The sequence below is a fragment of the Cyanistes caeruleus genome, chromosome 4 (genome assembly GCF_971803275.1).
Source record: "Cyanistes caeruleus chromosome 4, bCyaCae1.hap1.1, whole genome shotgun sequence".
Lineage (NCBI taxonomy): Eukaryota > Metazoa > Chordata > Aves > Passeriformes > Paridae > Cyanistes > Cyanistes caeruleus.
Genome location: NC_141704.1, coordinates 25,818,360 through 25,841,076, shown reverse-complemented (window position 1 = coordinate 25,841,076; position 22,717 = coordinate 25,818,360). Strand labels below are relative to the sequence as shown.

The following is a 22,717-nucleotide window of genomic DNA, read 5'->3' as shown; positions in this document are numbered from 1 at the left end:
GTTCTGAATAGCTGATAAACATCTTGGGCATGAGAAGTGTTTGATCATTATGAATTCACATGCCATTAATTGTAATATACTGATGAAAGGAATTCATCTTGCGTTCATGCAGCTGTCATGTGTACTGCCAGGGGTGTTATGTTCTAATTTAGTGCTAGTCAATGGGCATAATAAAGGTGTTACTCATCAAATCTTGAGCATGCTATCTTTTTGTATCCTGTACTGCAACCAAAGCACTTGGCATCTCCAATGCCTATGCATCATGAAGATAAACTGGTAGATCAGCTAGAATAAGTAATTAAATTGCATTTTTTTTTTTAACAGAAACTGAGGTTGGCTTACACTTTCACCTAAGCTGAATCCATCTGCTTATTTTTATAGAATTGAAGTGGTTATAAGATGAATTGGTTTCATATCTTTAGTTTCTTCAAGCTTCTAACATCTGCAAATTCTGTTGTACTGCTAAGATAATCTGCCATCTTTCCAAATTGCAATACACGCAAAGATCACTGAACTATTTTAATAAAATAGCTAAGCAAGAAAGATAATAATAAATAAAAGTATTTTACAACAATCTCAAAATTCTGTCTTTCAGGCCCACTGTAAAAGATGAGATTTGTGGCATGCCCATAATGCACAAAATTCAAATGTTTAATATTCAGGGGAAGAAAAAGGAATTAATTTCAGGAGTCAGGAAGTCCCTGAAGTGTGCTGCCTCTGTTCTAAACCTCTGGTTCTGCTATATCACCATGTTGTGACTGATCATGAACAAAAGAGCTTTTCAAGAGCTGACAGTCCACATGTAACTTGTAAAGTGAAGATGTGATGGAGCTCAAGAAATTAAGATTAATTATGAAACTAAATTCATGGGTAATACAGAATCATCAGCTCCAAAGAGAATATCAGATAAATTTCAGCATGGCTTATGCCTATTATAGATATTCAAATTCTGTATAAACCTAATGAATGTACTGTTAATATTATCTATGAAAAATAAATCATATGTTGTCATGAACTGTAAATCTTGAACAGAAACCAGCTACAGATCACTAGACTGAAATGTAAAAATTCTTCATTAAATTTTTTTTGACATTTCTGTCTTAGGGAAGCAAAGCATCCTGCATAGATTAGTTTTATTTGTTAATTTTGGAATAAACCTCTGAGGGAAAGACAATAGCATAAAATACATTTATGCTATTGTACAGCATTAAATATTTAAATGCAGTTTGGTTGGTATATGTTACGCAGTGTATCCCCTGAGTAGTTCATAGGCAACAGTCCCTAGCTTAGCCCAAAACAAAATACATTAGAAAATTAATAGAAAAGTTTGGAAATTAATTTTTGAGAGCCTTCAGCTCAAAAAGGAACAAACCCAAAATGTACAGTACTTTAAAGTTAGACAAGTGCTTCAAAAACTTGATCAAAACCTACCTCAATGCATTGGTAATATAAGTAAGGGATCAGATGAAGACATAAATTGTGTAAACTGAACCAAAACTGGGAAGAATTTAAGTCTCTCCGTCCATGGGAGCAACCAAAGCAGTCAAAAAAAGCCTTTTCTTTTCTAGCACTGTCCAACTACTAAAGCACCTGTCAAAACTCATTGGGCACCTCCTTGCACAACATGAAATTTTCTGCAAGGAACCAGTGTACAAGGTGCCTGCTCTGGATTGAGCACCAGCCACTGGTGATTCCTGCTTCCCCAGGAGCCCATTTTCCAGGTATATCCATGGACAACTCAGACCAGGAGCAATGAAACCGCAAAATGCACAGGAGGCAAAAAGCTAACCAAGAATAATGATCTAGGCTCTACTTCTGATAGATCTTGCCAGAGCTATGAGCTGAAAACTGGGATTTGTTTCCATGTTAGCCTGTAGCTGAAGTTAGAAGGAAATAACTTCCAAGTCTGTTCACAGATTACTGCTTGAACAACTAGGCTGCTGGCTAACACCCACAGTGAGCGCTTTTGAAATTGTGCTACTATGCAGCTAAAAATGCAACTATCCTTGCTCCAAACTCAAGCAGCCAAATAGCAGTAGAACTCCATAACCTAAGCATTATTATGTTTTGCTCTGTGGGGTTCCGACCTTGTTGCTGTTGTTGTTTGCCCATGTGGAAAAGAGAATTCAAAATTAAATAGAAAGAAACCCTCCTAATTTCTTCTGTTCACCTTTATTTTTCAGTTGTGGTTTGTGGGGGCGAGGAGGGTGGTTTGGGTGGTTGTTCTTTTAAAATAATAGTGCTAAGGCACAGAGAGATTTATGTGGAGTTGCTGAGACCAGAATCCTTTGTACATAAGAAGTTCTGAACACTCCACAAATATATAATAATATATAATGGTTTATCACATCAGACACAGACTCCTTTTCTGAAAGCATTTCTTTTCCTCCTGAGATAGCAGAGATAGTTTCTAATAGTGCAGTCTGAATGCAAAACAAAAAGCTGCTGCCCTCTGACCAGCAGGGATGGGGAAAAGGCCATCCTAATTAATGGTGTTACTCATTTGCCTAAAAGCAAAAGCTGGGGATTTAATTAATTCTGTAACTTGTTAGTTTTGATGGATATCTGCCCTCTGCCATGGAGCAGCTGTTATCTCACCTCCAGCTGCTTCTTGCAGACCAGCATCTCCCAAGCTCCTGGAGCCAGTGTCTCTGCTGCCTGCCTTGTGTTGCACCTCTGGCCAAGCACTGCTGCTCCCTTCATCTGCCTCCTTGCTTGCTGCAGATGTGTGCTGGTGTTTGGCTCTCCCCCAAAATGCTTCTTTCTCCCTCCTTTTCCCCTGATATTTAATGCCATGATGTTAACACAGAGAGCTGTGCCAACGAGCCCAGCAGAACTTAAAACTGGGGTTAACCCTGTTTTCTGCTCATCTCTGATGTAACCCCTCCTCATGGGTCTACAGCCCTAAATGTGCTGCTGCAAGAGTGGACACAGTAGATCTAAACAGCTCAGTGTTATCAGCTCAGGTGTTTCCCTTGTGAAAAGAATGGGGGGAAAAAGCATATTTAAAAATAGATAAATAAATAAATATTTATTATATAAATTAAAATAAAAAATATTTATTATATAAATTTATTTAACATTTATTATATAAAAAAATGAGAAAGTGAATTTCTGGTCAATCTGAAACAGAAAATGTGTTTTATCTCACTGGCAGGAAATATAAAATGTTTCAATTAAATGATTAATTCAGTTCAAGGCAAAGTTTTAACTCTTTTCACCTGTGTAATCTTCTTTTAAAATGTATTTGGCTAAATTCAAAACAAACTATATTTAAATTGTTGTATTTTCCATTTTTAAAAATTTTTGATATTTCTCTTTTTGACCTATAAAATCTTAAAATTTTCTATTAGTTTTTTTTTTAAACTTTAAAGCACAGTTTTCTGAAAATAATTAATTCACAATAAGAGTTTTTCCCAAGTCTGTCATTAACTGTTTACCTCCTTTTCCCTTGGTGGACTTGTAAAATAGATGGTCTGGCAAAAGAAACCCTGCTGTTTTCTAACTGAATGCCCTGCTAAACTGAGCCATTGCTTTGAGTTTGCATTAACAATGTCTTTCTCTATAAGAAAGGGGTGGAAATAGAACAAAAGAGTTGTAATAATATTTATATTTATATAAATTTAAAAAAATCTCTCAGATATTTAATCCACTATTAAACAAGTCTGTACTTTCTGATCTAGCACTGGATATTGTAATTGTTATTATCTTATTTGTTATTCTGAATAGCATTAAATTTGTGGTTAATTTGGCTAAATTTTCAATATTTTCATACAACGCTCCTGGGCTCAGCAAAACTTGCTTAAGAATAAAAGAGAATTTTCTCCTAGGACTGTTTCTAATATGAACAGATTTTTCTGTCTTGGATTTTTTTTAATGATTCCAAACTTGCCCTTGTCATCCATAGAAGAGAGAAAAAAAGCATTTTTAGATGTTTTAGTGGATGGACTCCGTTGTTGCTGTGCTCACAAAGTCATTTTTCACAGATTATACCAGACCACATACTAATAACATATGCATACTCACTACCAGCTTGTCTGGAACAAATGATAATTTTGACACTCTCTAATGCATCACTTTCACTGTGTTTAAGGATTTATTATCCTGGAAATGGGTATGGGCACTGTAGGGCGGTCAGATTTTAGAGATTTTCAGTAATTTTCTGAAATCTCTTACTTAATCAGCATTTCTGTTCTTTAGCAGTTCAAGTGATTCTCAAAGATAAATATACAGAAAAGCCAACCATTTAGATCTGGCCTTTTTGGTTTTTTTTTTCCTGGATCTCTGTTTAGGCCATTACTTTGCAGGCTTGAGTGTGTTTCCACATCTCACCTTCAAAAAAGTAGAAATTAATGAAAATCAAAGAGTTGATAGCATTGCCATCTGTGACCCAAGTGGCAAAGGTGTTGCTATTTGTTCATTTAAATGCATCACGTTTAGCCTCAGCAAATTTTTATGGTTCTTTAATTAAACTAGTTGCTACTCAGTTTCTTCTAAGTCTTAGTAAATTTCACGTTGTTGAAGTCTTACCGTTGTTTTAAACTGCATCAGCAGAAACAAAATATTAATTTTCCTCTGTATTTTTGGTGTTTTATTTTAAATATAGAATTTATGAGGCAATGTTTCAGGCTGGGTCAAAGCTCTCTGAGACAGGTAGGTTGGCATATTTTCACACAGTATGGAGCTCCCCAGTGCTTTTGGACAAAAGTCTCAGTGCAGGTGGTGCTTGAGCAGGGACACAGCGCAGTCAGAGGGGCCAGAAAAGGCCAGCAGGATTGCAGGAGCAGAGTGGAACATCAGGCAGAGGTGCTGCTCCTCTCCAGCTCCAGAAGTGTACCCATGCCAAACTTTTGAGTATCTCACTCTCCTCTTTAAGTAACTGTTTCTAGTTATTGAGCCCAGGATTATGCCAAGATGATTTACTACGGGAAAACTCAGTACAGTCTGACCAAGAATTTGCGTGTGACTCACAGGGAAATAATCTAGAGGGAGGATTCTCAGCATACATGATCACTGAAGATATTTATAAGAGAGAAACTGTCTTTTTTGTCTAGTTATCTTGAAGTTCAAGAACATAAAAATATATTTTTTCACTCATAAATCCACAGAATTCTATTAGAAGTATCAGAATGATTACTTTCTTGTTCCCTCCCTCTGTCCTCAATTTTATAAACACTGAAATAACCTTCAGAACCCAAATTGTAACTTTTTACCAGCCTGAAATGGACTAACACTATTTCTTCTTATAACTTTCAAAATCAGTTTTCACCAAGTAAAAAGAGTTCTGGACATTGCAAATATAGGTCTTGGTCTAAAATTTGTTCTCAGACAAGATGTCAAACATAGTCAAGAACTGGAAATCTGTCATTAAGTCTCACAGATTGCAAAAGCCTCTGAGTAGACTTAATGTTTTTCACCAAAACAATTCCAGAGCAGGCAAGTTTGCAAGTGTGAGAATCTTGTAAATGGATGCTACGGCACTAGCAAGGGGTAAAAAAAAAAAGCCTGTGAGACCTGGAATAAGAGTGTGAAACAAAGTATGATGTAGTTACACACATGTGAAATTATTTCAAACCTAAAAACCTGAAATACAGATGTTTGAAAATTTTCCAGAATTATTGCTGATCTTTGAGATTTCTTTCCTTGCTCTTAGTTCTCCCTCTCTGCTCTGGTTCTTGGTCCTGATCTCAAATGCAAGCAGCACTACAAAGAAAGTAACTTTCTGCTTATACAGAGAATGAGAAAAGTTAGGGTGGCATTTTTACTTGTTTAGGAGAAACCCTTGGGACAACTTTGACACTGTCCACATGTCAATGCAAAATGACAGCAAGGAATTGTCAAGTTCTTAAGGAGTAATTGAAATTTGAAATTTCCATATTTAAATTTCTTTTGGACTTTCATGGCTACCTCCACTGCATTAAACTAGCTCACAAATTTTATGTGCCAAAATTTTCTATTTTCCCTTCTGGACTTATAATATCACAAATACAAAGCCCTGATACTTTTATAATTTGTCAGAGATATTAATGGAATTTTTTGAGTCAAATTATTTCCACATCTTTCATGTAAATATGTATTATTAGAAAAGTAGCCACATCACTAACAATCAGATAACAAAGTGAATATTCTGCTTGAAATAAAAACTCAAAAAACTGAAATATGAAAACAGAATTAAAAAAACAAAGGACAAGAAAATGTGTTCCCAAAACAGCAGACATTTTTCAGAATGAGTTTTTATCCACATGTGTATGCACATATGTTTGCAATTTTTTATCATGCGTCCTATACTTGTAATTAAAGAAGGGTTAGCAAACCCAGAGAAATTGTTATTCTGAGTAAACATTATTATCTTCTTTCATTTCTCTTTTCCTGTCACTGTTGCTTCATGTGTATGTCCATCTTAAACTCACCTGCAATATTTGATGCTACTTATTTCAAATTATTTTATAAGAATAATGTTATATTATTTTATAAGAAAAAAGACAGATCTTAAAAAATCATTATATATATATTCTGAGAATTCAAAAGTTAGGACAAAGGTAGAGAGAACTAAGGGTATCTTTCATACTTTGATGTCAATGCATTTTTTACATTAATATATTGAGGTTTGTGAGTAATCTTTAGGCTTCCCACATTTGCAAATTTTCACTCACTGAAATGTGGAATGCTTTGCAATTTCAAATACAAAGTCTCACCTTACTTCCAATTTAAGATACTATTTATTTAAGCACATAGAAAGATTGTTGTTGGATGTGTGGTAATGTTGGGGTACATTTTTTTCAGGTGAACATCATGACAATGTAGTTCTTTTCCACTAACAGCAGCAGATTTCACTCTAAAGAACTTCCTTTTGTGTATCTATATTACTTCTAAGTGCTATGTAACTATGTGCTATGCCTAGTCTAACACAGTGCTTTATATGAATTAAGACCTCTCACATCCAGCTTGAAAAACATGACATTCATTTAACTGTGTATGCTGACCCTTAATGTGTTCTAGTGCTGAAATTGTAATGAGAAATTAAGTTTCTTACATGACACAGTGGCAGTTTTGAAGGTGAAGAAATAAAATGCAAAATTGTGAAAAATAATCACTTTCTTAAAGAAACAACAGAGAACATGGTTGTCCTAACTTCATTGTAATGACAGCAGTTGCAGTGTAGGTTTCCCTCATTTTCATTTGGAACACTAGTACATTGTGACTTTTTTCATTTTCATTCTTTGTCTACACACAGTTTCTACAAGAGTACAAAAATGTTTCTTCTAGACAACATCTGCCTACAAAGGGATACAAATAATGATCAGCAGCATTATTCAAAATCATCATTCTGAGAAGCTGGAGGAATTTAGAAGAGTTATATTTTTTCTCATGTAAGTGTGTTAGCCTCAAATAAATTAGACAGAGACGATTAGATAACAGAAAGGAAATAAAAGCCCTTAGGAAAGGAGCAATAAATTAATATCTAACATTTTGCATACTTAGCTTATATTAAAGCTGTAAGAGCATGTGAGAAGAACTCTCACTTTATTTTCTCTGCTCTCAAATCCTAGCACAGACTACTCCATGTATGACTACAAATATACATGACATGCCCATGTTTTTAGTTATATTGGGACTGGAATCTTCCTTTTAGTAAATATGGGGGTTCAAAGAGTATATCTCCAGAATTACCTGTTTTCTAACTGATTATCTAATGTTTCATCTTGGATCCATATGTACTGGCTTTGTTTCACATTTAAGTTTCCAAATGAAATGAAAGGTGAACATTGACAGTGGTCTAACCAAGTGTCACTTTATGATTCTATATCAGTTTTAAATTTTTGTTTGCAACAATCACATCTGAGCTTTAGAAAGGCATATGGATTTGGCAGGATTGTTTTGACTGTAAGACATAAGCCAGTTCTGTTTATGGAAATTTAAAAAAACACCTTACCCACTGCAGTCTGAGTTCTATTTTATTTAATGTGTCAAAGGGCTAAAAGAAGAATGTCAAGCTTGACATTGAAATGTTTGCTTTTGCCTTTGACATAAATACTGTCTTTCCTGCAAAGATAGAGAGTAATTCATAATCAAACTTCAGGAAACTATCTAATGTGCTAAACTGGGCTTTCATGGAACTTTAATTTCTGAAGCAACTAAATGGAGAAAAGAAAACCTTTCACTGAAATAAAATGTGTAGGAAATAATGTATTTGTTAATGCCTTTATATATCAGGTATTCTGCTACTTGATATTAAGAGCACTACTGAGAGTTATAAAACACTTCTAAAAAGTTTAGATTTAGACATGGCATTTATATTCAAGTTACATGAGATATGTATTTAATTTAATGAAATGTTTGACAATCAGCATTCATCAGTATCTGACAGTAAAATTTGTACTATATGAGACTTTAATGTAGCCTTAGTTCATACAGAATGAATACTGACTGCACTGTAATAGTTAGCTAGGAAAAGAAGATCATAACAGAATAGTGTCAAAAATAGTGATGTTAGAAACGTAAAACACCTTAACTATTGTAATTATGAAAGCTACACTGGCAAAATAAATGCTATAATATACTTGGAAAACATTACTTTGGCAAGTATACTATTTTTTTTCTTAAATTTATAAAAACATGTATTCTTCTGACAACAGTCTGTTAGCTTTTTCTCCTGGAAGAAGCTCTTCTCTCTCCTTGTTTTTATTTGTGAGATATTTATACAAAGCAGTAATTTTTTTCTTTTAGCTTTCATTTAATACTCATTTGTTGCTTAAAAACAGAATAATTTGGTGGATGGTAACAGCATCAGCTAAAAATGCACCTGCCACTGAAAGTTTCATTTCCTTTTCATTTGTGACTGGATAAATTTATCATACACATGCTAGTTCTTGACTTAAACAATAAACAACTGGAAAGAAGGAATCTGACTCTGGAAAAAATATATAGGCATTTTACTGTAATTGACTGTGCTATTGAGATTAGAATTGTTGAAACCAGAATTTAAGCCTTCATTTATTGGAAAAAAGCTAGTGAGATGGAAAGGAACTAAGTAATTACCTCAGCAATTCATCTGTCAAACCTCTCACAATTCTTCAACAAGGGTTTAACTGAACGGAGACTCCAACGCACAGCAAAGAATATGCACAAGTGATGCTCACTTTGGTGGACCTGCATTTAACAGGACTGTGTTTTTTAAACTGTCATTCCATATTTAGTTTTCCCCTGTACCCTGTATTGTCCCCAAGCATCTAATCAAAATAGATTTAGATAGCACATGAATTAGAAGTCTCTCTAAAAGCACTGAGATTATCACTAGCAATCAATGCTGCAGTATAATAACAGCTTGGCAAACTCCTGACCCGCATTTATTTTAAGCAATTCAAAACTATAACTGAGAAGCAAAAATCAAAGGAAACTAGGGTAAAAGATACAGGAACATCTTAAAAATAATTCTTCAAAGTCTAAAATTTAACTAAGGTATTTTTAAAATAGTTAACATTTAATTAGATGGAATCAGAATCCATGCTAATCACAAATTTACCTCTGAACTAGAAAGACTACTTGAGTAGATGTTGAAAAGTCAATTTTGCAAATTAGTAAAAGATTCCTAAAGATTTAGTGAGGAACTTGATCCTTCAGATGAGATGTCAGATGATATCAAAGCATCCAAGCCCCAAACTGTGACCTATAAATCAAATCATTTGAATATTACCATAAAACTATTAAAATTACAGCAAATAAACTGATATACTGTATGCATTTGACTTTTGAACCTATCTTCATCTTGTGAGCTGAAGTGCTATAAAAAAGTATTCTCGGTGGCACAATAATTTATAGTAACATTTACATGTGAAATTACCACACACAAATTCTTTGTTGTTCTGAATTGATGTCAGACAGGTCAGAGCATTTGCTGGCAGCTAGATTAAAACATTAGTGGCTTTGAAACCAAAAGTTTTAAAATGACAGTGACTTAGTGAAGTCTAATACAATGCAATGCAGCAAAGAGACAAGATATAGATTTGGCCAGAACTGAGTTTTGCCAGTCAGCTATTAAAATTTAAGTCACTGTCCCAAGCACTGGACACTCCCTGTGTCTATGTATACAATGCCTCAGCAGTTGGCCATTACTTACTATCAACTAGCCTTTCAAGAATGGAAAATAAAACTGATTTTTAGTATCCATCTGTACAATGACACCTGAAGAATTCAGGGCTCTTTGAAACCTCTCTTTTTGGTTTTCCTTTTATTTATTTTTTTTAATATAAAGCAATAAAAGTGATAGATGTAAGGCTCCCAGCAGATGGTCTGGATCACGTCTATACAGCCTAAGGTCAGAAGAGCATTTATGCTCCAGTACTTTCCAACATTTTTATCTTAACATTTCACAGAGGTCAGACTCTGGGGAAACCAATTTGTCTGTCTTGGAGGTCTCAGGCAGATTGTCTTTTGAAAATCAATCTTATCCTTTACCTCTTTTGCTTATTCCCACACCATGTGCCGTCACACTTCTCTGCACAACCATGCAAGCAAGGAAAGGCCATAACTTGGGTTGTTGGAGCTGGGAAAGATAGACAGAATGACCTACCTGCAGACCAAATTCCCCAAAAAGGGAATTATGGTCAGACTGAAACAAAGTAACAATGTCTGTAGGTTTTCTCCCCTTTCTCTAATTTTTCAGGTGCATACTACAGAGGGCTTTCTCTGTGGTCTCAGGGGGTTATCCTGGCTGTTGGAACAGCAGAGAAATGCTATTACACATTTGTCATTGTGGAGATAAAAGAGTTATGAATACAGAATAGCACACTTGTAGTACTTTGCTACTTTATTTCTGATGGGCAGAGGACAGCTAAAACACTTCTATATAAACATTTAAGTTGTCTATTTAAACAACTTTGCATATTTAATCATAGGCATTGTAAGTCTTAAGGCATGAAATATATGTAAGTTGTTCAGGACAAAGCACTGACCAATCATAAGTGGGAGCCAAAGAAATTACTTTATTGGACTTTGAATGACTCTGTAAGAGTAACTCAAGATAAAATTTTAATTCAGTTCATATTTTTAACAGATATTTGTTAATATTGTTTTAAACACAAAACAGTTGTATTATAGATGTAAAGAGTATTTGTTACTTTTATGATAGAGAAGGTTATAAAATCTTCATCAAGACTCAAAGATTTATTCTATTATGGCAATCCAGTTTTGTCTGCCCTGAAACTACATTAGTAAAGCTGGTATATGACTGTTAAGAATTTCTACATCTAATAACCAGTATAAATACATAATCTTCTTTTCCAGACTTGAATTCATGATTTCTTTAAATATAATATTCATTTTTGCAGTTCCACGTAACATATCAGGAGCCTACTCATATTTTGGTGGTAAAAACAAGCTATTTCTGTGCATGGTAAATGTGTAAAAAGATACGTTTCTCTGTTCATTGCAGGAAATCACTGACCTGTTGTGTTAATGGCCTCTGTAAGATAAATCAAATCCTTCCACTCTTACCAGTTTCAAACAAAAAGTAAGATGTGTTATGCTGAGGTAATTCCTGAAATATGCAGTGTTTACTAAGTGATCTGGAGTCAGACCCGTGTACACAAGAGACAGACCTTTCTTCAGCTGTAGGAATATGTAGCTCAGCCTCTCATGCTCCAGAACACACATTTCTCAAGGAGGCTTCTCCACAACATCTCTCTGGTCTGTCTGTGCCTGTCTTCACAACTCTTAGTTCAGATTGACAACACAGCAACTCCTCTGCACTGCCTTCACTAGTTGTTTTATTTGTGTATGGGATGTAAGGGCACACAGGTTTCTACGCTGTAATCATCTCCTACGTTCGCAATACTTTATTGATTTCAACAGTTTCTCCTTTGGAATAAAGGATTTTTTTTCCAATAGCCTTATTCTTACTGGTTCTAGTGAACTCCTGTCTGAGAGCTCATCACAAATTCCCTGAGGAAGCTCCTCTGTAGGAGTAGATATTTCTTTCTTTTCTGTTGACTAGTGAGATTTTTCTAGTATTTTCACCCCAATATGGCTAAGATCTGACCAAGACATCATAACAAGCAAAAATTTAAAAGCATTATTCTCAATGTACCTGGTTCAGAAAAGCTCTGGAAATAGGAAAGCCAAACAAATTCCTAACAGTAATTTTCTATCTAGGAAAACACAGGAGGATTCTGCTATACTCAAAGATGGACAAACCTTCTTTCAGGCCTTTTGGAGGGGGGAAAAAAAGTCATTGAGACAAGCATTTACATACTCTATATAAAAAGTACTTCTATCAAGAGGATTTTCTTTGAAAGTGGAAAAGATTAATCCTCAAGGAAACTTTAATTCTATTCCAAAGAAAACATTTTATTTAGTTCTTAATTTTGGAAATAATTATAGCAGTGATTAAGGTAATAATTCCATGCAATTTATTTCCAAGTAAAATTATGATGTTTACTAGGCAAGCTAATTTTTCTTTTGAGACAAAATTGGGTTTGAGTATTTCTTCCTACAGAACAGCAACTTAATTTAAGTTGGTTGTAATAGAAGACCTGGGCACATGGACCTTCCAGCTTGTAAAGGGCTGCAGATATAAATATATTCTGTGAAGAATACAACAAATCCTGATGCTGTTGAGTTCAGGATCCCAACTCACACATACTCTGGCATTCACAGATAAGATATTTCCTACCCACATGGCTCACTACATGAGTTATTTTCCAAGAATTCAAAGTATGAATACAGTGGAAGGACAAGGCCTTCGGATCTTCTGCCCAGCTATTATGAATATTATTGTAATAAGAAACTTATAGGATTCTACAGGAACCATACAATCAAAATATTGCTTCAAATACAGCTGTTCTCCTCAAAATAATTTTATTCTGGTTCAGCTGACTACCAGCAGAGGTTATGAGGTTCTACTTTTCCTTCAAGGATTTTATTAGGTACTTCATTGCTTTACCTGACACTCCCTATCTGTGGCTGGAAGAGGCTCTATCGTCAGCATCACTTCATGGAACACCTTGTGGGGAACACAGCTCCCTCACTTGTCTTGCCACTTTTCCTCAGGTGAAGGAAAAAGCCTTTTGTCTCTATGAAACTCATTTGTACACTCAAAAAACCTGAGTGGCTTTCTATTTTAAAAAATGTTTACCCCTCTCATATAAGAAATTATTTGTGTTTCTTTCAGAGTTGTGGAGGCCAAGAAAGAAATTTGAGGAAATGTGAATTGAGATAAATTACTCTTTTTGCTCCAAAGACCTAGAGTAAGCAGCATGTAATTCAAATTGATCGACGTACTGAAGTTGAAGTTTAACCATGGTGTAATTAAGAGCAAAACTTGGATCATCACGTCTAAGAAAGCTCCATTTGCTTACCTGAAGTATCTGCACAAAAACTGACATCAGTTCTCTGCAGCAAACTCAAATGTGATGAATTGATTATTATACCTTTGCCCATTTCATTGTTTTCTTTTCTCGGGTTTGGTTTTCTCCATATTATGGGTTATTCCTTGAACATATCTGTAAGAAAAATGACATGGACGCCTTTATATATCAAATAGGTGCCATATACTTAATTTCTCTTATTCAGGGAAACACAGGCAGTAATTTATACAATGTTACATTTAATTAATAGAAACTAGTGAGACTTAGAGCACATGTATAACATATACATTTACAAAAGTAATTTGTATTTAAAAATAAGTACTACTGAGAGTTACTGCTGAAGAACAATTAGTCAGCCACAGATGATTACTCTATAATTACTTGTTACTCTTTACCCCTAGCTGCGCCACATAAACATATTTAGAAGTAAAATAATTTTTTTTTTTTTTTTTTTGAGGTTAAAACCCTCATCATGTTACTTCCTTTGAAATTCAGCTCTTTTCCAACGAGCTTTGATTTTCAGACAGTTTAAGAATCTTTTATTTGCAGACCCCAGGGATTTTAATAGAGAAAATCTTTGGAGACATACTAGGTGAGGAAAGCATCTGCAGGAGAGGACAGACACAGCCTGGTGTGGTAGCACTGTGTCTCCACCACCTCCTTCTGCATGGCCATGGTGTGGGAGTGATTGCTGCGGAGGCAGGAGTGGGCTGCAGCTGGGGATGCTGGGAGGAGGGATGGGTTTCAGCTGTGGGGGCAACACCCAAGTCACAGAAATATGGCACTGGGTGCTTCTCTCAGCCACTTTTTACTTTCAAGGAGACTTTGCAAGTTTCCTTTAAGAGTGCAGTGCAATTATTTATTGGCTGATACAAATGATTAATGAGTTACAGAACTAGGTGTTAACATTCTCACAACCTTAATGAGACACTCAATGTATCTTCACTGGCCTGGCAGTCATCAGTCATGTCAGAGAGGACTGGTTGCCATTGTTCCTTCAAGTGGGCTGCTCATCAGGGTTGCTGAGTTTTCAACTAATTTTATACTCTATTCCTGGATTTTTTATATACTTCAAGGAAGTGTTTTCCTCATTTAATCCCTTCCTTCTACCTACTGCAGTTGCAAAACTTTAGCTTCTATGTGTTTCTTTTCTTATCTTGCACAGTTTTAGCATGCACATTCAAGTTTTCCCAGTGAAACCAAGTCAAACTTACAGAGCTATGCTGCACCAACCTAGCCCTGGCAACACACACAACTGAGTGTCTCCACTGTACAATTATCCTACATTTTTCCAGGTTGAAACCTACCACTTGCCCCTGAATTTTGACTTGTTAATGTTCCTACGGGGCTAGTAGAGACATTTTTTCTCATCCTATATTCAAATCATGCTTACTCAAAAGCATTATTTGTGGAGGTTGAGGAATGGGAGGAGGGTGTGTTGAAAAGGTCACAGCTGGCAAGATTTCTCCTTATTTTGCATACAGCTTGTGAACTCTGTATCCCAGGCCCCAGGTAATGGATCTGATCCCCTGGGAATGACTGGTTTCATCATATTCTGAAGTAGGCCAGGAAGAATAATTGGTTGATCAAGTGACCTGGCCAGCTTTGTCCTGCTTTGCCATGGGGAGAGCTGCTTCTATCCAAAGTGTTGAGGTTTTTGGTTTTTCCTGACTGAAGGGGGTACTGCCTCCCACACATTTCTTCAGGAGTGACCTGGGGCAGTCATTCCCTGCAAGGGAACCCAGACATTCTCTCAGAGAAAGGAGAAAGCATCTTGACCAAAAAGTGGTGCAGAATAAAAGGGAGTAAAGAAAAAGGAGAAGCTGGTCTTCTGTGTCCCATCACTTGTACGCTCAACCATGCAATTTTATAAATTACTCCATCTCAGAACTACTAGGCCAACCCTGCCCTGTTAACAAAAAGTTAATTTTCCTTAAAATGTTTCACTTAGGGTTATACTTATTCCATAACTACTGCAAGAAAATTCATCACTTAAGTTATTTTAAAGGGAATTTGAAAAGGGAATTAATTGGTACATAGATGTGAAAGGGATCAGAAATCAAAAGCTAGTACATATTTTGTCAATTTTATATCAATAATTTGCTTTCTTTCATACACAGTAGGGGTGTGTTTTGTTTTTGATATAATCTCAGCTTTCTTTTTCAGGCTGGCAAATTTTAGATGACATAAAGGAAGAGTATGAAGTATTTTATAGGTCTCTATGGTACCTATTTCACTCTTTATTCACTAAGAAAAAACAATATTGAGAACTGAGTTTTTCCTCTAGTTTTTAACACTGACTGTTTCAAAGAAACACCAATTCACTTCCCAAAATCCCATATAGAACCTTTTATTTTGAGGGACCTGCAGAAATTGGACTTGTAAGTAATCTGTTTTCAATTAATGTTTAAGTTCTTTCAGTTTTTCATTATGTACAAATGGATGGAGAAAAAGAAAAAAAAAATTCTGTCAGGTTCAGTGTTTAAAACATATATTTTCTAATAAATTTTGCATAGGTTTTTAAGGGAATTTAGTCTTTATCACAACATATTTTTCCAATGAATTCTGCTAGGGTAGCTTCTTCAATATAAAGTGGGAAAAAAAATCAGTTATTGTCTTCAAAAACTATTCCTGAATATGTATCTTCCTATAAAACAGAAATTGGGTTAAATTAATCCATCTTAAATAAATTTTATTATAATTCAGAATCTGTCATTGTGGCTTATGGCTGCCAATTTGAGCTCTCATGCTGTTCCCTTAAGTCATATAACTCTCTTTTCCTGTTTTCTACCTTATTTATCTTGCGTTAAGAAGGCAAGACTATCTCAGGCTGATATCAAAAACAATTAAAACTTAAAAGATCTGACTGTAGAGAGTGCATCTTACCTTCAAGATAAAACCTATTTTCACCCTTCAGGAGAATAAAGATTGAAGAGAACAGGTGCTTTAGGAAAACACAGGATCTAAAAAACAAAGTAGGTCTGGTAAACTTTAAACAGTTTTTTTAAACAGACAGCAGCTCACAGAGACTTGTGCAAGCTGGTGACTGATAACAAGAGAGTGATCAGTAGAAACACAGCTCACACTGCATCAGCTGCTCACAGCTTTACACAGATTGCTGAAATGTGCTGCTATTACATCCATATGACTAGTGGCATGCATGCTAGCTAGCCCAAAATTACATCATGTGTATTTCTGTGAGTTGAAGTCATAATGGTAAAAATATATCAGATAAAAGAAGCCTGCAGATTTTTGTAGGAAAAGGCCCTTTCTAACTGAGATAAAAAATAGATGTTTTCAAAGTTTGTCTATTCCAAAATCCCCAATGCCAGTTGGAGATGTTGCTTAGGGGAAGCATTGGAAGATGGCTGACACTGATAATGGTGCTTTCCTAGAATATTTTCTCAGATTCAACAAGCTTTGGTTTGGGGACTTTGTGAAGAAATAAGCAAACTGATGGAACAGTTTTAGGACAGGAATTGGAAAAGGAAATGAGAGAGACTGTATGGATACATGAAGAAAATCCTGTGCTTTTGTGAAAAGGACAGCTGTCTGAAGAAGGTTGAAGCAAGAAGAATGACATGTTGTGAGGGCAAGTTTGACCCTTTGCTGTTCCTAAGCAAGGACCCAGTTATGCAATTACAGTGCATTCAGGCCAACCTTTTGAGTTGGTGTGGCAAAGTTTTTGTATCAGGGGACAGCTGCAGGGGTAGCTTCTGTGAGAACATATTTAAGAACGGGTAATGGTAAAAATGGTAAACTTCTGGAGTAGCTGCAGGAGAAACAGCCCTACAGAAACTCAGGGCAGTGAAGAAGGAATAAGGGAGGTGCTCCAGCACAGGAACACGTTTCACTGCAGCCTGTGCAGAAGACCTTGTTGGTTGTCTCTCTGCATCCGACAGAGGATCCCAGTGGAGCAGGGACCCACACTGCAGGCACTGGAGAACTGCATGCTGGAGCAGGTGGACATGCCCTGCAGGAAGCTGCAGCCTGTGGACAGGAGCCAGAACATTGCTCTGGTGGGAGCTGCAGTTCATGGGTGACCCACAGGAAGTTGCAATATACTAAATAATGTTCCTCAAGTTGAGACATTTTTGCTCCTGATGACAATTGGTGAGTGATCTCCCTGTCTTTATCTGACACATGAGCTATTTTTTTGGTCTCATTTTCTCCCCCATCTTGCTGAGGAGGAGGAGGAGTAGGGAGAGTGTGGATGTCTGGCAGCTGGCTATGGTTAACACAGCACAATGATTCACCTTCCAAACTAGATATTCTTCACCACAGAAGCAATGTTTTGGGACCAAAGATTAGACAAACTTCATGACATTAGAGGTCTTACTGAAAGGGCTCAAACACTGCTTGTCACAGAAGTGATGAATAGGGCACTTTCCATGTGCACCCTGCAGGTGACATTGCAAAGGGGTCAGTTGCTGAATGCACGGTACATCAGATTTTACCAGAGATGAACTTCAGCCTCCATAGACAACTTCTGAGAGTCTACCAACAAATAAGAAATGGTTTGATACAAGATTATGTCACAGGGAACAGGCAACCTCTTACCATCTGCTAACACCTTTGGTGTTCTTCTGCCAGAAAATTTTCTTTTCAGTTGCTGTGTCCCCTTGAGTACTTTTAGTTCCATATCTGCAAGGAACACCTTATTTCAACTTAAAACACCTATTTTCAGAGGCATCTGAGGGCTTAGGAAAGTGCTATCAGCTCTGCCTCTTGACATTGTTACACAGTGCATGAAAACAAACCAAAGTGTTACTATTCAAAGGTTAGGTACCTTCTCCTTAGAACATGGAATATAAGAGTTCCAAATGTCCTAAGTCACCATTTTATTTTCCTTTTCTGGTCTAAGGAATCCTGAATCCGTTTTGCTGGACAGCAAGAAGAGTGGAAATTATCTTCTTCCTCAACAAAACACACAAAAAGCTGGCAGCTGATACACACTCCAGAGCACTGGGAGTCAAATATCTTTGGTAAGGGTGGAAGTAGCACAAGGCTTGTCTGATGGGAGCTGCTGCTGCTGTTCTCAGCAAAGACAGGATTCCCCCAAGTCTAAACATGGGATAAAAAAATTCGCTGCTGCTCTAATTCTCGAGTTGGTAAAGCTCTGATGGGAACTGCACATCCATAGGGACGCAGACAAAACCCCTAACTTTAGAGACAAGGGCCAGCCTGGCACTGTATTGCTGTATGCTGTAGAAGCTAAGCTGAAGCCTCTTCTCAGTCCTGGCTTGGATTGGTAGCAGATAAGCACTCACCAGGAGCTGCAGTAGTATCCAGAATCACAAGACAGTAGCACCTCAGGACCTCCACAATCATACAATGGTACCACACACCATTGCTCCTTGAAATGAAATAATAACTACTCTAGAAAAAACTGTTACACAAATAATTGCTAGGTAAGCAAATTCATTAGATGAATTCAGAGAAGTCTGAATTTTTTTGGAAAATTTTGGACAATACATTGATTTTTTTATCTTGAAACTATGTCTGCACTGCTGATATCCTATAGTTACCACACAGGCAAGCATAATATATATGTTCCCATATGATTAGCTCTTCAAATGTTTGTTCTCAATTTTTGTATTGATAATATAGTATTAAATATATGATTACATGCATTGTGGAAATCCCCTCTCACATTCTGCTGCTCACGTAATATATTTTGCAATTTCTGAAGTCACATAGAACGCATTATAGCCTAAAACAATACAAATAAAGTTGACAGTATTTTCATTAAACTTCAGAGCTTTCTATCTTACTAAAACCAAATATTTTCTGTACCTTATTTTTTTACCAGACGAATAAACAACTAACTTTCATGCAGATCACCATTATACCACATTTCTTAGGACAGATCTATTTGCAAGCATAATTAATGTCAGTTGCTGAATTCCAAATGATACTTGATATGGCAGATTTGCACTTGTAAATGCAGTCACTATATCTGCGTAATAAAACTCAACAGAAGTGAAGATGATAGTTGAGTTGGTTGGAATGAAATTTCCTACCCACAGGAATGTTGTCAATACATGTTTGCAGTATTTGATCCATGGCAGCCTAAACTATTCATGTGATCTTTCAAACTGTTGTTCTGAAAAATGTAACACCAAAAAAGGAAACTTAATAGTTACCACATTACCTTGCAGTTCTAAGTTGACCCATATTTCACACATGATTTGTGTTAATTTTTAGCATTTAAGTGGAGGGAAAATCCTATGTGGAGTAAAGAAAACTGATTTTTGGGAAAACTCACAATAAGTCCACTCCTCCTCTCTTTTGAGGGAGGTCCTGAACTGCCAGGGCTACAACCTAGGAATCAGCTGCTAATTTTCCATCATTTTTTAATATACTTGCAGTATAACTTAGTCTGCTACTAATTTTTTAATTATCTGTCAAATTATGAAAGTATATGCGAGCTGCCAAATGCTATTCTCCAAAATCCTTATTGACCTATTAATAGTTGGCCCCTTCTCTTCAATTGAGAGGCATCTGGGTGATGAGAGAGAGAGATTTTGCAAAGCCCCTACACACAGTTAGGACTGTGGCATGGTGGCTGGAATTTTAATGCAGATACAGCATCATTCAGCTGGTTGCCATTCCTTAGTGAGTGCTGTAAAAAACTCAGACTGAAAAAGGATACGAAGGAAAGCGAATTTTCCTGTGATGTCTTTTTCACAAAATTATTTCTTTTAATGCTTATATTTGTTGTCACTGGAAGCCTTCGAATCCTATGATGGTCAAAACCCTGTGAGATCAGGTATTTGAGCTCTGAAGTCAACCTTGTATTTCCTCCAGAGGTGATTGCATTAGTGATGTCATGATTTAAAACATTTGAGACTGCTTCAACTAATTAAATGTATCTTTGGTGGATGCTCTGAGATAAACATGGAGACTGACCCAAAGCAGCAGATCTCACACATGCACTTCTACAGATATCTCTTTGTTCCCTAGAATCCAGACAGGAAGAGAAAACATTATGTCATTTATTAAATTAAAAGGATAATATATTTTTCCTAAATGTCAGATATACTTCAGGAAACAATCCTCTCATAGAGTCTATGCTTTTTGGGGAGATCTTTATTCATTTGACCTCTTGCTAATCTAATTTCATTAGGTCTTCTTAATCTAATCTTGTTGATTGATATTAGAGCTGATTTAAGAAGTTTAAAAGTGAGAGTAAATATAAGAAATTTAAAACCAAATTAAAATCAATTGCATCACATTTCTTGATGTTAATTTAGAAACAATTCTTTGATTGTATTGAATTTTATTGATCTGGAATTACCCTTTGTATCATAACAGAAAATGACCAGCACAAGCATTTGATAAAACTGTCAATCAGAGCAAAAGTTTTCACGTGGTAAAAAGAATGTCATTTATTGTTGCTTGTGGTTACTACTGAGATGAAATTTCTAATTTCAGGTAAGCTGAAACTAACCACTGTGGAGGGACTCTATTTTGCCAGCAGAAACAAATCACCATTCAGATTTCTAGACGGGAAAATGGAATTTGGCCAGTATTGGTTAAAATGCAATTACAGTGCCACAGGAGAGGAAGAAGAGAAGGTGGATCCATCTTGCAGAGTATATTGCTCTTTCCACCCTTTTGAACCCCAAATTTCCACCCATTTACATTTCCTATTTTCTCTGTCTCCAACTGAAAAGGATTGAGCTGCTGGATGATTTAAGCAGCTGGTGCCTTTTCATACCTGTTGACAGCTCCTCAGTGACACTGAGAAGTAAGCAGCAACACTGAAAGCCCAAGAGCTTGCCTTGACTTGAAATGCAGATGACTTTATCTTCTTTATCTGAAATCAGTTTCTGAAAGCATCCTGAAAGACTTAATAATGAGGTCATTAGTTCATTAATGACCACTCTAAATTTTTTTTTAAAATCCAGTTTAAATCAAATTATTTTTACAATTGTTCCTTTCTTAAGCAAGAAAGCTAACAAAAAAAAAAAAAAAACCCAAAAATTGAAATAGACCCTGGTGTTATATTTCTGATCATGTCTAATTTTAAAATATTTTTTCCTAGCTGTCTTTATTGACATGTCATGCTACCAGTTTTTTGCTCTTACAAATGTCACTGCAGAAAATGAATTGTCAGCTTGTCACAGTGAATCAGAAAGTTCATTCCTGTGTCCCTCACCTTGGACAAAGCATCATGATAGCAACATGCATATTTTGAGTATTTTGCAGCCCTTTTTCGAAGGGGAAAATCCTACCACCATGAACCCAAGGTGAAGGTCTACATCGTCTACAAGAATTTACTCTCCACACGCTTTTTCTTTTTTTTTTTTTTTCTTTGTTTGAGGTGGGTGATGGGGTGTTTCTTCAACGCGTTTATTTAGCTTCTCTTCATTCTCAGAAATATCCCTCTTCACCTAATGCCCATCCCCTTCCCACGCCTTTTCCCGTCTCAGGAGCCGCATCCGCTCCCGCTGGATGGCACCGGCGGCAGTGGCTCCGGAGGCGCTCAGACTGCTGCCGTGCCCAGCTGCCGCCTCCCCGGCTGCGGCCCCGCCTGTCCCGCCTGGCTCCCGGGGCACCGCGGGGACACCGGCCTGCCCGCAGCCGGTGACACACAGGCCCCGAGATCAAAGGTTAAATGGCTTTTTGCTGCCATCTCTTGATAAGCCAGAGGAAAAGGCAGCAGAAGCTGATTGCGTGCCCGGGCAGCATCCCCCGGGCTGGGGCAGCGTTTGGCGCTGACTGATGAGGATGGATTTACCTCTGGGTGGAGAGAGCCCTAGGGATTGGCACGAGTGGTGATGGATGAGCATCAGGGCTGCGCGGGGAGAGGTTCATTATAAATACACTTCATCCTCACTGCCCTGACTCAGGGCTGCAGGAGGCTGGGAGAGAAATGTGGTTTCTGCCTTTGAAGGAATGAGTAATCTCCTCATGGTACAGTACAGGTGTTTTGAGAGTTGAGAGCTCTCAACTGTAAAAACAGTATTGAAATGTAGGCCCTGTCACTGGTAGGTGTGGACCTGCTATGGCTGCAGAGCTCATAAGAACCTCTGTCCCTGTCCAGCTTCAGTGATGGGGACATTCTGTGGCTAGAGTATTCAGCTGGCTCCCCAATATTTCACATGTCCCACAGTTCTCATTTTGTTGGCTAGCTAAATCTGTGCTGACACAATTGGATCATCCACCACTGCAAATCAAGCAAATCATAGGTCAGTAATGAATTCTAATGAAATCTAAGTAAGCACACTTTTCTTTTTGAAATTTTTGGAGAGAAAGAATAGAAATGAAGATTTTAAAAAAATGGAGTTAATTCTCAGTTAAATTCTCAGTCTTTCAGGTAGGCTGTGTTGCAAACTTTGGCCCAC

The 22,717-nt window shown here is 36.8% G+C and overlaps 1 long non-coding RNA gene across 1 annotated transcript in view; it reads right to left on the bottom strand.

Annotated features, from left to right (window-relative positions):
• The window catches only part of LOC111937119 (uncharacterized), a 114,565-nt gene that overhangs the window by 43,148 nt on the left and 48,700 nt on the right, over positions 1-22,717 (bottom strand). Inside the window, exons 9-12 of the long non-coding RNA XR_015286270.1 lie at positions 13,356-13,499; positions 10,571-10,711; positions 9,524-9,667; positions 9,040-9,150 (exon numbers count right to left, since the gene is read on the bottom strand). This is a non-coding gene — a long non-coding RNA (uncharacterized LOC111937119). The remainder of the gene's footprint in view (positions 1-9,039; positions 9,151-9,523; positions 9,668-10,570; positions 10,712-13,355; positions 13,500-22,717) is intronic.